Source organism: Podarcis raffonei, chromosome 10, assembly GCF_027172205.1.
Source record: "Podarcis raffonei isolate rPodRaf1 chromosome 10, rPodRaf1.pri, whole genome shotgun sequence".
Classification (NCBI taxonomy): Eukaryota; Metazoa; Chordata; class Lepidosauria; order Squamata; family Lacertidae; genus Podarcis; species Podarcis raffonei.
Window position 1 is genome coordinate 67,485,500 of NC_070611.1, and position 16,309 is coordinate 67,501,808.

Sequence of the window (16,309 nt, forward strand, 5' to 3'; positions counted from 1 at the left end):
ATATCAGCTTCTGGGGAGGGGAGGGCTTTTTGGGGTGGTGTTATTCGCCGCCTTCTCCCTCCCAAATAAGATTTAGGATGCCTGGGACCAAGGCTGCGTAGACAGCATCATTTAAAGCATATGACTTCCCTCCAAGAATCCTGGGAACTATAGTTTGCTAAGGGTGCTGTGGATTATAGCTCTGTGCGAGGGCAAACTACAGTTCCCCCGGTGTTCCTGGGGTGGGGGGAGATTATGTGTTTTAAATGCATAGTGTGTACGCAGTCTCAGCCTAGCCTGCCTCGCAAGATTGTTTTGAGGATCAAGGGCGGCGCATTCTGCGCGCGCTGGAGAAAAGGCGTAGCAGGAAAAAGCAATGAATTAACAGCCCTGTTAGGGGGGACATCATCAACATCATTATTATTATTATTATTATTGCTACTCTTCAGTAGCTCTTCAGTGGGTATGTGGATTCGAACCCAGAACCTCTTAGCCACCGCAGCAACGGAGGAAACCTGGAGGGACCATGCCTGCTGCTGTAAAGGTGGGGGGTTTATTGCGAGCAGATCTCTCCTCTTCTCCCTCCCCTCTTGGTAACTGGATTGACCGGTTGTAATTGGGAGGCCTGCTCTGCCGAAGGCCCCTTGCCTAGGCCAGCCTGGCCGACGCCACTGGGGGCTGACGTCACGGCCATTGTGCCCATCCGGGAGGGGCCAAAGGAGCGTGACCGGGGTGGGGAGGGCGGAAATAGAAGGAGCCGTTCAATGCAGTCCCGCTATGGTTCCCAGCACTGTTTACACGTGTAAGAGGGATTCCTCGTACAGACGTTACACTACCCTCGCCACACCGGGTCAGAATGCTGTTTGGATCATCCTGGGCATGGGCTTGGGAAGAAGTCCTTTAAATGATGCAATTAGAAAGAAAAGTGGGTAGGTTGGAGAGTAGCTGAGGTCCGCCTGGAAATCCTTTCCCCCCCCCCCCCAGTGTTTGTGTGTTCACACACACAGAAGGCCCATTGAGTTCAAGCGAGGGGGGTTCAGGAATCCAATTTTGCTTCCGCGGTGTAAGGGGTGCCATGCGGAATGGTGATAGCCTGGGCAAGCAGGGTGGTGCAATGATTTAGGGTGCTGGACTAGGACCCGGGAGACCTGGGTTCAAATCCCCCACTCAGCCACGAAGTTCACTGGGCAGTCACTCACTCTCCACCTAACCTACCCCGCAGTGTTGGTGGGGGATAACAGCGGGGGGGGAGTATCTGCGCCACCTTGAGCTCCTTGGAGAAACAGAGGGGTACAAATGAAATAAATAAATAAGGCACTCTGCACGTGCTCAGAAGGGGACCACTGGGAGACCCAAGAGAATGGAAGGAAAGTTGGCAAGACCATCGTATTCATTTCCGACCTCTAAAATGCAAGCTGTAGCCCTGCGTGACATCAGTCATATATACATTTATTTGATGTTTATTTTGGCGCCCAGGCGCAAGGGCATTAAGCACCATTCGAAGGGCTGCAGATTGAGGAGATACTCTTTACGTAGAAGTAAATCCCGTTGAGTTCAGTACGGTTTACTTCTGAGTAAGGCAGTGCGCTGCAAAAGGTGTTATTTATTTTCCTCCAGGTGGCTAAAGGTAGGAGCAGAATAGATCTGTTGACCAGGCAAACCGAATGTGGTTCCTAGGCTATTAACATAATTGTATTTATTCTATCTGGCTTGAGTCGGGCGGACGTCCATGGGACTCCTCTAGAGTAAGACGGTTTGAAAATTCCCGCGCGCTCATTCAGATGAAAAAGAGAGAGACTCTGAATTCAGCAAGACTGACTGCCAGGCGAACCCGCCTAGGTGTACACAGAAAAGAGAAGGCCAAAATAACGCGAAGTGGTGCCCCAAATTTCTCCACGTAAATGTTATTCAGGGGAAATTTCTCAACATATCTAAACTAGATTCAATCCGACCAAGTTTCTGACTTAGTCTACTACGGAATAAGCGCACATGGAGGTTTAGTTTTGTTTGGGAATCCTATCCCGCTTTCCTAAGCGCGGAGAAGACGCAGTCGCGCGCTCTTCTCCAAATGCGAGCAAAAAATCGGTTTGCAGAAAGACATTTTTACTCAGGAGTAAGTTCCACCGAGGTCGGTGGGAGTGGGGTTTTCTGTCAAAGGAGCGCGTGTAGAACTGCCGCCTCGGAGTGATTATTCATCACTCACTGACGCACCTTTTTTCCATTAGAGAAAGGCGAAGCTTGCCAAGTCTTCCGAAGTTCCGAGGGGAATTCCCTTTTTCTCGAGGGGCATTTTTCCTGCACAAAGGCGCACCCGCAACTTCTCCAAAACCTCTCCCCCGCCAGTCCCTACACAGACGGAGTTAGGTAGCCTGAGCCACCGAAACTGAACCGGTCGATTTAAAAAGCAAACGCGACGATCTCAGTCTCCTCTCGGCTTTCGGGGAGATTTCCTTGCCCATGGGATTCACTTCGAAGCAAGCCTAGGAGTGTCTAATGAGTCGGGATTTAGTTTGGTCGTCCCCGCCCCCTCGCCAAGAAAGGCTACAAATTTGGATACACGCCTTGCGGAGTGGGGTGAGAGGGTGCCCTATCCAACTCAGTGGGACTTACTTGCGAGCAAACGCGCAAAGAAAGATGAGAAGGAATGGGGCTCATAGGAGCCAACTCTCAGGGGCCGTGGGGGCTTCGGCCCCACAATAAAATATTTGAGAGGACCGCCCTCCCCCCAAGTTGATCGGCCTTGCCATTCAAATGGTGTGTGTGCGTTGTGTCATGTGATCGATTGTGCGGGGCAGGGCTTACCTGGGCCCCCACAATATTTTATTCAAGTTGCGATCTCTAATGGGGCCCTCAAGATCGGCTTAAAGCAGAGCCGGAGTGGTCCATCCTGGGCACTTTCACTAAATTCGGATTCTAAACGGCGCGCTCTGGAGCGAATTCATCTCCCACTCTCCTTCCCTTTGCGTCGCCAGCCAAAGCTGTTCCTCTCTCCTTCATTAACATTTGGCTACGGGCCCTCTCTCTGCGCTCTACTCCTCTCTTTTTTTCGAAGCAGCCCCCTTGCCTTGGCTTTTCTCCGCGTTCTCAGCTGGAAAAGATCGACCAAGCGCAGGCCGGGATCTCAGGCACACGCCCCTCACCTTCAAATCGAATTAAACGCCCCTCTTCCCCCATCCCCGTCTCCTCCTCCTCGTCTCACCCTCCCCCTCTCCCTCTCCAAACTGGTTGCTTTGCTAATTGCTCCCAACAATGAGCTCCTATTAGGGCAAAACTGTCAATTAAAGCCCCTGCTGGCGGAGCAGGGAGGAGAAGCGAGAGGCCAAATTTCCAGCTGGCAGGGAAGAAGGAGCCGGGGGAAGCCAGGAGAAGCTGAGCCCGAAGGGAAACCGAGGATAAATGGGACACTGTTTGTGAAAGAGGGTCGCGCACGCTCTCCCGGCTTCTCTCGGGCTACAGACGCACTAAACACTTAAAGCACATGACTTTCCCCCATCCTAAGAATCCTGGGAACTGTAGTTTGTTCAGGGTGCTGGGAATTGTAGTTCCGTGGTGGTTCCCAGGGTTCTTTGGGTGGGGAATGCTGTAAGCGTGTGGTGCATGTTCACCTACTGGCTCTCAGATGGAGAGTCCTGTTCATTCCGAAGCGAAGCGCAATTCTGCTAAGTGGAGCGGGCAGTGCGGTGTAGTGGCTGGAGGAGGCGAGCAGAGTTGAGATTCGCCCTAGGCTATGCGGTAAACTGGGCCAGTCGCTCTTCTGCCTCACAAGGTTGTTGTGAAGATAAAGTGGGCTTTGGCTGGTAGCTTCTGACATCTCTTTTGCTTCCATAACCCACCCACCTTAAGCCCTCATTCTCATTACTTCGGAGTAATGACCACGGTCAGAGTTCAGGAATAGAGGGGGCCATTCGAACGTGAACAAATAAATTAAAAACATTTTAGCGCACCCCCTTAATTCCGCGGGAAGAGTTTGTTTTGGTTTGAAATATTCCGTGTCAAGTAGGTAGATACCCACCAGAGAATGCCAAGGTAGGTTCATCAAAACTGAAATTCTGGAGGTACGATCTTATTACTTGGAAGCAAGCTTAATTGAACTCAATGGGACTGTCTTCTGAGTAGAAATGCGTAGGATCGCTCCCTAAACCTCTAATCCTAAGAACTTTCTCCTGAACCAAATTAAACTCACTTCCCAGAAAGCACATCTGCTTCGGAGACGGCAAACAAATTTTAGTGGAACAAAATCAGGCGAAAGGAAGTGCCTGTTTCTTTGCGCATAGTCTGATCCTGAAGAAAACAATTTCTTGGAAGCAAGTCCCATTGAGTTCAATGCAGTTTGCTTCTAATTTCAAACACAAGCAACCATCCGGGTCCTTGCACCAAAACGAGGTCCACAACCCACAGTATCGTTCATTTACCAGACACCTGACGTCCACTGAACTCTCCTGCTCCGTCCTGCGCGGATCAGGTCCAAAAGTTCTCTCACTCCAAAGCTTTCAAACCGAAAAGATCCGCACTGGACACCATGAGGAGACCCGGTTTTCCCAACCAATAACTACACAGATGACCACAACATGACACAGAGATATTGCTCCCTGTTCCCTACCAACACACACACACACACACACACACACACACACACACACACACACGGGAACTTGATTCGCTCGATAGTCCTGAGATCTTTCTCCTAAAATCTTTATTTTAAAAAACCCACACAAAAATCAAACAAAATCGATGAACAATTCTAGCTGAACAGCTGCATCAACTTTTTGGGATTGCAAAACAACCAGTTCTTGCTATAACCTAAGACCTCTTTTAAAAAATGGAAAAAAGACGCTTATTTCACTATACCCAGGCATTTTAAAGATACTGTTTAGCAGCATAAAAGGCCTTCTCCTACTTGGTTCTGTGTGGGTGGTAGTTGCGTGCTTGTTAGTTTTAACATATATATATATAATTATTTCCGTCTTGCTCTGCATAGTACGTTTCTGCAGTTTTCAACAATTAAAATTTATGGGAGTTTTGTCACGAAAACTTCGGTAAAGATGTGCAGTATTTTATTTTTTAAGAATCTCGGTGCAGCAACTGCAGGAGCCGGGTGTGTGGTGCTGATTCATTCAAATAAATAGGTTGTACACGGACTTCAGTGGGAGGAGAATATTCCAGGTCTGAGGGAGGGGGGTGGTTTACACATTCCAGTCTGAGTGTGCTCCGAATTACTTAATCCAGAATCAATACTACTGCAGGGGTGGCTAATTTAATACAGGTCAGTTAGCCGGGGGCATTTCCTTAACTCTCTTTTACATTTCACCACTATGCCAAAAGACATAGGATCGTAAGAGTTGGAAGGGACCCAAGGGTCATCTAGTCCAACCCCCTGCAATACAGGAATTTAAGGAAAGTTTCTGCCCCTTCCCTTTCATACACAGATCCAGTGTCTTCATGCTCACTAGTGATGCATCAGTAGGGAACCAGCAGTTATTCCTTATTCACTAATCCGGGATAAAACAATGTGCCAGGACCTCAGGCAATCTCTAAGGGGTGTGTGTGATTTATTCGTGAATTAAATGGGGGGGGGGTGATCTATCCTTATACCAGCCAGTGTGAGTAGCGCTGCAATCCTACCCCACTTACCAGGGAGGGGTGAGCCCCACTGATTTCAATAAGCTTGACTTCTGATTAGCTAAGAAGATGGCTCAGTAAGAAAGCGAGCGGCGCGCACTGCGATCCTATCCGCGTCTCCTCGCAAGTAAAGTCCCAACATGCTCAATGGGACTTGCTCCCCAGTTAAGTGTGTATAGGACTGCAGCATTGAGCATGTATCTGAAGTAGTGTGCATGCACACGAAAGCTCATACCAATAACTAACTTAGTTGGTCTCTAAGGTGCTACTGGAAGGAATTTTATTTGTTAGTTTGTTTGTTTTGTTTCGACTACGGCAGACCAACACGGCTACCTACCTGTAACTAGCACTGAGCATGTTAAAGAAGAAACATGCCCCCCCCCAAGAAGGGCCGGATCTAGTGCGATCAGGTAGCTAACAAAAGAATGTGGTTCTGTTTATCAGGAGCCAAGGTAGACCAGTAAAGCATCTATTCTGACGGACAGCAGCTTGCAAAAGGGAGGGGGGGTGTTATATTCCAGTCGCCTCCCTGGCCTTTGGGATCCTGTAGGTGGAGAGGGCGGGGATTGAACCTGCGGCCTTCTGCATGCCCAGCACGTGTCCTTCATTCAAGCATGGGTAGGTATAGGTAAAGGGGTCCCAAAGAACTCGGGGCTAGCTGACAGAGAGCAAAACCGCCTGGCCTCTCCGAGTTCCTCTGTGACCTTCTAGATTACTGGCACCTGGTCTGAATTTCCCTGTCTCCTTGCTGGGGGAGAAAGGAGGGGGCTCGGAGAGCACACATACACACATGCAAAACACACACACACACACACACACACACACACACACACACTTCATCCCGTCGCCGAACTGCTTTTAGCCCGCATACAATCGACTGGAATAGGATTATGTTACGTTTACTGGGCTGGGATTTGACAGGGAAAGCAGCGCAGCGCAGGTAAAGCTGTGTAAACAGCCCCGAGCGAGGCATCGGAGGGTTATGGAAGGGACACGGCCCAGGGCTGAGATCTGAAGGCTTCTCTTCTCCCAGCCCCCAGCCCCCACCCCATCGCGAAGCAACTCGGGTTCCCCGGGAGTGGGAGGATTCGGGGACAACTTTTTTTGCGCGTGGGGGTCGGGAGAAAAGGGCGCGTCGCTTCTTCCTTGCCAAAAGCGGCTGGACTGCGCACGCTTCCCTGGCGAAGACAGACGTGAGATACAACAATCTCTGCAAAAGCAACCCAAACAGGCGAGCCCTGAATCCCTGTTCGGGGGGCGGGGGGGGGGAGGGAGCGGTTGTTCAGAGCCCGAAACGTCGATCAAAACCAAACACCCGAAAGGGGAAGAGGGGGGGTCGCCCTTCCGCGCACCCTGGTGAGCTCTGCAAGCCTGGACCCAGGGCTTCGGCTCAGCCGCGCGATCCTAACGCAGGAGTCACACCCAGCGAGCCTGACGGTGCCTGCCTAACGCAAAAGAAGCAAGTCCTATTGAATTCAATGGGGGGGGCTACTCTCAGGTAAGCTTGGCTGGGATTGCTGACTGTCTGCCCTGTGGAGGCGCTGACACCCCTAGGCCAGCCCTGCTCGGTGGTGCCGGCGATCAAGGAAATAGCAGCTTTTCAAAGTTTCAAAAGAGCATCAGCCTCATGGATCTCAGGCATGGCAAAGGAGAGCGGTTCGAGCACGTGCTCCGGTGCTTCCATTGAACTCAACGGGACTTTGTAGATGCTTAATTCAGGATGCAAGGCTGCCCCCCCCCCCTCTGTCTGAGCGCGGAGAGAGGATAACCCCTTCACCGCTTTCAACTTGGCTTGCCCTTGGTTCTCATTGGTTTTCTGGCGCTTTTTCCTATCACGTTTTCCCTCTTCCTTCCTTCCTTCCTTCCTTTCTTCCTTCCTTTCTTCCTTCCTTCCTTCTTTCCTTCTTTCCTTCTTTCTTCCCTTTTCTTCCCTTTCCTTCTCTTTCCTTCTCTTTCTTTCTTTCTTTCTTCATCGATTCGCTATTCTCTGCCAACTGTGGAAGCCTGGAAAGCACCAAGCCTGACGGGTCAAAAACTGGAAATTCGTGCGTATTGCAGGGAGAAAAAGAGGAAGCGAAATAACGCCTCAGCAGTGGCGTAGCGTGGGGGGTGCAGGGGGGCCAGCCGCACCTGGCGCAACATCTGGGGGTTAGGGTTAGGGGGCGCAAATCCACGGGTTAGGGGGCGCAAATTACTTGCCTTGCCCCGGGTGCTAACAACCCACGCTACGCCACTGCGCCTCAGCATCCGATCGTGTCGATTCAGATGATCTTCCTCCACCGACGGGGTGGCCAGCTTCCCTCTGAAGATCCCGAGACCTCGGGAGAGACGTGGGGGTGGGCGGGGACCGGGGAGACCCTCTTTCAGACCTCTAGAAGTCTGACTTCTAGAATAAAATTTGGGGAGAGGCCCATTTGAGAAGGGGGGCAGATGGTTGGTGAGTAGGAAGGAGGCCTGAAGAAAAATATATACATTTTCCCTTTTCTTCCCCCCCCCAAAAAAATTCCTTTTTCTGAAATTAAAAGATCCTCTGCCTTCAGGACAGTTTAAAATGTAAGCGAAAGTGAGATACGGGAGAATCAAACCGGCTCCACCAGTCCAGGAAGCGACCCTTCCCCCTTCTACATTCCCAAGAGAGGGGAAGAAGACGGTGTTGTACTAGGGGGAGTCGAAAAGTAAGAAACAACCTCGTCACAAGCCACGCTTAGGAGAGCTTTTTTTAAAAAGGGGGGGGTTAATTATCTGCACGGGGATCTCCCTTCGCCCCGCGCATCCCCTCGCAAGCGGCAAGGCTGCCTAGGATCCAGTCAGTTTCAGCTTTGGAGCTAGTTAAGTTTCACTTTCTCCGCTGGGAGCCAGGAAGATCCCACAAGATTTCCTGGTGGATGGAGTGTGCGCGGCGTCGAGGGTTTAAGCGAGCGACAACCATCACCACATCAACTCGCTCCTTTCCCTTCCCCACCCCCTGCAAACACGCAGCCCAGCTTGCAAGTCAACAGATACCGACTTTGGGCACCTTGTTGACCTCCCTTAATAAGACCCCCTTCCCAAAAGAACAAATACCCCTGCGCGCTTGCTTGCTTGATTGCTTGTTTGTTTGTGTCCACACGGTGGTGTGCACGCGCACTTGAACAAACCGCGCACAGAGAGGAGGTGGTGAAATCTCTCTCTCACACACACGGACAGATAGTGCTTCTCTCTGCCGGGCTCTCGCGCGCGCTCCCCCCACTTAGCAGTAGGTGTTTAAAAAGAAATTCGTCAGAAAGGCTCTCTCTATTGAAACCTACAATCCTGGGCCCATTCGCTCAAGCTTCTGAGTAGACATGTTTAAGAATCCGGAGATGTGCAGTTCTGGGAAATATAACCGGCGCAAGATAAAGATCCTGTCTTTCCCCGCGTCGAATTTAAGGCAATAGATCTCTCAACCTTTACTGAACACCCGAATTCTTTTTTTATTCTGACGCCTTTCTTTCAGACCTGCTCTACGCGAGTGTGGGGTGGGGAGTCGTGTCCGCAGGCTCGCTGCCACGTGTGAATCCGGAGCACTTGTATTTCTTGTTATGAGCTTGAAAGGAGCCAAGAGGAATGCATTGGAAGGGGGGTGGAAATGCACGGTGGCTGCTTGAATGCAAGGTTTGAGTACCTCTAAGAGCAGCCCTTTGACCCTGCTCGGGAACCCAACCCTGAAATAGATTTGTTTATGAATGCGTCGGCTCTTAGATAATGCTCTTAGAATGGTGTCATGGTGTCAATCAAAATGATACCTTTTAATAATTCCACACACACACACACACACACCTAGACATTCTCTGGCCTCTAGAATAGTACATGAAGGACCTGTGGTTTCTAAGAAGTTTCTGTAACTGAACAAAGAAATTAAACTTGGCTTAATCTTTTAGGCACCTTTCCAGGCCTAAGAGTTTTTTTGGGGGAAGGGTGAGGACCAAGCCCTCAAAGTCTTTTGTTGATGTTTCTCTGCTGTTCAGACCTGTCATGTCAAAAACAGAGGAGAGTTGGGGGTTGATGGTGGTGCAGGGTAAATAAGAACCCTTGAACCTTGTGTGGAGTGAACACATGGTCTTCCCAGGCCTGCAGAAAGATGACAGACAGGAAGGAATTCCTGATTTCTGAATCGGCCTCTTCTCTAGAAATGGATGTGGAAGAAAGGCTGAGCTCTCTCCAATATGAGATGCAAGGTTCTTAGTTTCAGCTGAAGCTCCAGGCCTTCTTGAGAAGTTAGTCTTATACCTGGTCTCCATGTTAGGCAGCTGAAATAAATTTATTCTAGATATCTGGTGGGTGTGCTTGTTTAAGTTATTTAGATAGAGACAGACAGACAGACAGACAGACAGATGAGAAAGAGAGAAGATAGACAGACTGAGCCAATAAATCCTAGATTCTAATATTGCTCCTGCTATAAATCTCCCAGGTAATAAACAAACCCGTAAACCAAGTCAGTCTTCACTTTTATCCTCAGCCCACCTAGAGGACTGTTGTGCAGATTGCTCTGGGGATGTAGCTCAGGGTTGCAGAACCTTTGGCCCTCCAGATGTTTGTTGGACCACAACTACCATCATCCCTGATCATTGCTCCATGCCAGCTGGGCCTGGTTAGAAATGTTCCAACAACATCCGCAGGGCCAGAAGTTGCTCATTCCTTATGTAGATGAACACTTTGAATACTAAAGCACTATACACATGCTAAATGTAATTCAGAAATATCTCGGTGTGTCTACCTATGCACAAAGAGGGGTGTAGATGTCTGCACACGCATCCATTTAAAACTCTAAATGAAGTCTCTTGGTTGGGTTCATTAGCCGGGAACAAACCTTTGTCAGTAGAATACCTTCAACTAACAAAGCACTTAAAAACAAAACAAAACGTGATTTCATAGACTTGCTGTTTGCTGCCCAAACAGCCCAGTTTGTACTGAACTTGATTGTTATCGACTAATCCCGAATTGCGGATTGCCCTGTAATTTAAAGAATGATTCCTTGAAAACCTTAAGGAATTTCGCATCTATAGGATGATGGTCCACTGTGCAGTTTGGAAAGGTCACTGCCGACCTATTGCTTTCCTCTGGGTCTCCCTCTCTCGCTATCTTTTCATTCGGGGGCCTCCTTAGAAAACTGAACAGAGCGATGAGAGGAGGAGCAAAGGAAAGACCTTCCCTCTTGCATGGGGTGGGGTGGGGGCGTGATGGGTACCGCCGTGATCACTGTCCTGGAATAGCCCCCTTGTTTGAAGTCAGCCGTAGTCAGCCACGGCACTGCGCCACTGCAAATTCACGCGCACACACATTTTTTTCTGGCATCTGAAGCCAATATTTTTTTTGGGGGGGGGACTCGCTCACTTCTACCGCCATCAATTCTAGAAGCAAAAGGGAGCTGATCATTCGGATTGCTATTTGGATCAACGGCTTTAGAAAGCCGACGTGAAAAGGAAAGAAAAACCAGACGGTGGTGGCTTTCCTTCAAGAGCGAAAAATTGGCCCAGTGACCCAGGACGGGTCAAGGGGGGGGGGAGGTAGATTGGCGGCCACAATCATCTTTGCATTGAAATCTCTGTGCGCCGGATCCACAGCCTCTCTAGGGTAATGTCAGGCAACGCTGCTGCTCCAGAACCCGTTGGATAACATATTCCAGCGGTTGTACTAGAAGCCCCATTGAGCGCTCGCTCCTGTTTAACTGGGTCGTGAAGTGTGGCGGAAAGGTTAGCATGCGGGGACACAGACACATCTTTCTCTCGAAAGTGCGTGCCTAAGCAAGGTGTGCTTTCACACACTCACCGGGTCACGGAAGTGTTGGAGAAATCCCGGAGAAAATGACACGCGCGCGGGCGATGGAGACGCGCCGCTTCTCGCTGCCCAGAGGAGAAACTGACTCGATTCAAAGCAACATCGACGAATATAGCAAGGAGACACCCACACATAACGCAGCGAAAATAGCTAAGTTGGAAACATAGAGTAATTCGCACTTCATAGAACCTGGAGAGCTTAAATCTCTGTGCACCGCGCGCGCGCACACACACACGCACACAGCTGGCATGAACCTCTACATCCCCCACAACACAATGAAGTGCATCGCAACGAAGAAACGCACGACCCTCCGGGAAATCGTTCCCCTTCATTTCTGTGGGGTTTGCGCAGGAAGACATAACCGCCAGATTCTGCCCCAAAGCAACATAGATCGACGCGCGCCCATAAGCGAAGCAAATGCCCAGATGAAAGCTCATTGTGTGTTAAGCCAAAAGGCACCCCCCCAAAAAAAAAAAGAAAATAAGGCAAAAATATGTGATCTGGATGCCTGGAAAGCGGATCCATGCCCAGAGAACAAGCTACAGAGATGGGGGACTTCTGCAGCTACAAGGAACCGTCTCCTCTTTCTCTGGAACTGTCGCCGTGCGCCGGTGAATTCCGATCTAGCGACCGCAAAAGTCCACAAATGCATCATAAGCACTCCTACCTGGAAGGCCGGTTGCTGAAGTCAGCTTACTTCCAAGGAAAGTATCAGAATACTTATGGCTCCCTCCCCCTCTCCACTCCCCGCTCTGCCTTTTGCGTGGGAGGAAATTCCGTTGATTTTTTTTTTTAATTGACTTCCTTAGAAGTCAGCAACACTCACGATCCGGGTCAATCCGAAAACCCGCGAGGGTCAAGAGACTCGTGAGTACTCGGCTGAACAAACACGCGTGCGACGCGGTCAAGGACGCGCCGAAGTGGGGGGGGGTCACTTCTTTCTTAGCAGAAAAATAAAAAAGGCTAGGTGTTTCAAAAAGGAGAGGGGACAGGACAGAGCTAGGAGAAACTGTTCCATTCACACACAGATCTAAGGAAGCCTGTGAATTAAGGGGAGGAACTGCAGCAACGCGAGCCCCTCGTTCCAGATTAGTCTCGAGGATTTCCACAGCGAAACCAACGAGAAGGATTCGAATTAAAAACAATATATATAGAAAGGGCCGCTCCGGTTCTGTCTCGCACGCGCACACCTACCGCTTTGCAAAGGGAGCTCTTTGGCAAATGCGTTGCACGCAGGACCCGGCAAAGATTTCGCCATCACGGGCATCTCCTCTCTCTCCCACCCACCCACCCCATTTTCAAACAGCGATCTGTCAATTGCGGGTGTGAGAATGCGCAGGAATACGATTGCCGCTTGCTTACGATAAAAGTCTTCCCCACGCGGGTTTTTACGCCAACAAAATGCAGGTTTCTTTGTTTATCCTTTCTCGCGAAGGGAACAAAACACACACACAAAGATTCTCCAACGATCCGAGCTCTGTTCAAAATGAATTTCGTAAAATTCAGCAAGCCCCACACTCCCGGCTTGACACATTTCAGGGGTCCTTTCCAGATTCCCCTTTCAGGTCCACGAATTGAATTGCGGTTATCATTACTCCCAAGGTGGCTGGGTCTCGTGTCCCTCGCTCCGTCCCTCCTTTCTTAACGCAACATTGCCCTTATTACCTCGCGCAACAGAATCCAGAGGCTAAAACGGCTCCGGAGAAAAGGGTGCCTTTGATACGGGCAGCGCCTGCCAAGGGGCGATTGTTTCTGGATCCACACGGCACTTAAGCAAAGGAGGACGCGCCTTTTGAAAGCGGCTGGGACTGAGAGTTCCCTTCTCCGGCGTAATTTCTTGGTGGATCCGTTCCCTTCGCTCGCTTCCATGTTTCTATGCCTACGCATATTTATATCCCCGAGCTAGCATTTTAATACAGTTGCAGCGCTTAATTTCTCCGATCCCATTAAAAAACAACAAAACAACCCAATTGCATATTTACTACTGGAAGAAGGTGCAGTCGGAATTGTTGATACATGCAGGTATGTTCAGTATCCTGAGAGTGCCTGCCTGATTGTTTTAGGAAGGAGAACTAGTGATGCCAAATTATTGAATAACCAAAGCGAAGGAAGCTGAATCGGAGCGAGCCCGCAGACGTTATTTGCAGGGCACGGCAGGTATAAATTGTGGAAGGGATAGCAAGGGGGCTTGCAGATTTTACAGCGGATTAAAGGAAGATGGAAAGTAACTGGCGGGACTGCAAAGATGGAGGCAGACAAAGGCGGACCTTGAAAGTGAAATTGACAAGAGACAGGGAGCATTTCCACCCGATGGTCTAGGCTAGACTCCAATGGAATCTCTTATGCATCTCTATGGAATCTCTATATGTATCTTCACGATACATATAGATTAGAAGGGCGAAGCTTTATCTCGATGTTCCAAGCCTAATGAGAAGACATAGGCTAGAGAAAGTATTATGGGCGTTAAATAAGCGTATATCCTTATTTGATTGAATTAATGTATCGGTGTTTTTAAATTGCTCGCCGCTTCCTAAGGCCCAAGGGAGGGTAGCAGCAAACTCGCATCAATTAAATAAACACTATTTTTTTTAAAAAAAGTTAAATAAAAAGAAATCCCCGGCATCCATTTGATTTTATTTCGATGCAAGGACGAAATTATCCCCTTGGGCTGCGCGATGGATGTCACGCAAGATTATGCATCCCAGTTATCGCGCCTGCCTTTGCAGATACCTGCCGGCCATCATTTCACCCCCAAGGTAATGTGGGGTTCCTGAGCGTTCCGCAGGCTTTCTACGAAACGCGGGCCCGTCTCCCGTTTGCATTCTCTCTCTCTTAGAACCAGGGGCGATTTCAGATATTTTGCGTGGACTTGCTCCCCCCAGCACCCTCCCTGCTCCACCAGGACCAGCACCACCCCAGTCCGGAGGCTTAGCCACAAGCCGAATCGGGGCTGTCGAGAAACCTGCAAGAGGTCATCTGATTTCACAGGGGGAAAGTCCGGTTCACCCACCTTCCCAAGTCGCCTTCCAAGGTCACCGAAGAGGGAAGGAGGGATGGGGAGAGAGAGGATGTTGGAGGGGTGGAAATATATCATCCAAGTGCATCCTGAGAAACACTATTTACGGATCGTTCCGTTCCGTGCAGGCTTGTGAAGGAGATTCTCGACGGGGTCCCCCGCCTTGACCCACGTGGAAAACCGCGCAAAGAGGAGAAGCCGAGGGAGAGCGGAGGAATGGCTCTCTCTTTTTTTGCACTGACCTGGGAACGAGCGCCGAGAGCGATTTATCTTCTCTCGATCTGCTGGAAAGGTGCGCTCAGGAAAAGCAGCCGAGTCCACCCGCGGTTCTTGCCGGTGCCGCCGTCGGGGCCGCGCGCATCGCCGAAGCTGCTGCCAAGCCGAGATCGAGGGATCTGGGTGATCCGCATCCTCCAAGCGCCCAGCCCAAATCTCTCTGACCTCCCTGCTCCTCCTCCCTCCCTCCTCCCTCCTCCTCCTCCTCCTCTTCCTCACCACCCTGCGAGAGAGAGAGAGCGGAGCGCTTCCGGGTTGGAAAGAGGGCAGAGAAAGAGTGAAAGAGACGCAGGAGGGGAGGGGAGGGAGAAAAAGAGGACGGGCGGGTCTTTACGCAGCCACCCCGCGAATTGCAGGTGGGGTTTGGGGTGGGAAGAGGGGGAGGGCGAGGGGAGGGGTGGAGGCTTCTTCGGGAATCGAGTGGAGCTGCATGTGATGTCATGGAATCAACCCGGCCCGGGCCCGCCTGCCGCTGTCGCCTGAAGGATTGACAAAGACAGGCAGGAGTAGCCAGGAAAGCTCGCGGGGGCTTTGGGGAATAACAAATAAAAGAGCCAGGAGCAGGGGGAAGCGTGTGGGCCGTCAGAGGGGCTTGGCGTCGGAAGCTTTTGTCATTGACCAAAGTCGACCTGGATCTAAGGCGCACGGTGCGCTTTCTGGAGGGAGAGAGAGAGGGTCCTCGCCACCATGCGCGCATTTAGGGAGCAGAGAGCTGACAAGGAAACATCCACCCGGAGACACCCCCGCAGCTTTAAAAGCACAGTTCCCTCACCCAAAGGATACTGGGAACTGTAGTTCACACCCTAGCAAAGCTCCAGTTCCCAGCACCCTGAAGGCAACTAGCCCCTCTCGCAAGATTCTCTGGGCGGAGGGATATTCGGGGTGGGCGCATGAAATCATTCTGCGCGCGCGATTGTTTGTTTGTTTTATGACGTCTCTTGCTTTCTTCCCACCCAAATTAACGCCCAGATGCGGGGGGTTGCGGGGTGGGGGAGGGGGAGAGAAGGAGAGAGGCAAGCGAGGACCCCTCTCCTCCAGCGTGCGCGCGCCCCCGCGCCTGAATCCAGACATAACAGCGATGGGGAACGAGACAAAACACGCTCACGTCCACCAATCGCGCCCTGGAGAAGCTGGACTGAAATCGATTAGACTTAGCGTGGGGTGGGGTGGGGTGGGGGTAAACACGACCCTTGTGACACATTCCCTTGTGAGCAAATGCCATTGTTCAGCTTAATCACGCAACCTTACGCGCATTAAGGTGTTTCAGGATTGGGACCAGTTTGGCTTAAGTGGATGGTGGATCGAGGGCCTGGAAGGGAACAGCAGCACCCCGCGGGTAGACTGATGGGAGAGAACCCCCCCTCTGTCTTTTTTACACACACACACACACACACACACACGTCTTATCTCTAACTTAGCTTTAGCCTCTTACCTTCTTAATGCCTCCGGAGGCGGCGACGGGGAATCCCTGGCCGCAATTTGGGGTATTTTTCGACAGCAGCAGCCCCTAAACCCACGTCAAGTCCTTCGCCATTGTCCGAGGCCAAACTATACACTCAGAACATCAACAACCACAACAATCCTCCCTCTAGCTCCTTAGAAGCTGCAGGGCCACTTTTAACC

The 16,309-nt window shown here is 50.7% G+C and overlaps 1 protein-coding gene across 1 annotated transcript in view; it reads right to left on the minus strand.

The window, feature by feature from the left end:
- The window catches only part of GATA3 (GATA binding protein 3), a 76,225-nt gene extending 61,353 nt beyond the window's left edge, over positions 1–14,872 (minus strand). The window contains exon 1 of the mRNA XM_053405543.1: positions 14,653–14,872. The gene's annotated coding sequence lies outside the window, so the exon portion shown is untranslated. The remainder of the gene's footprint in view (positions 1–14,652) is intronic.
- Between the last annotated feature and the right edge of the window lie 1,437 nt (positions 14,873–16,309).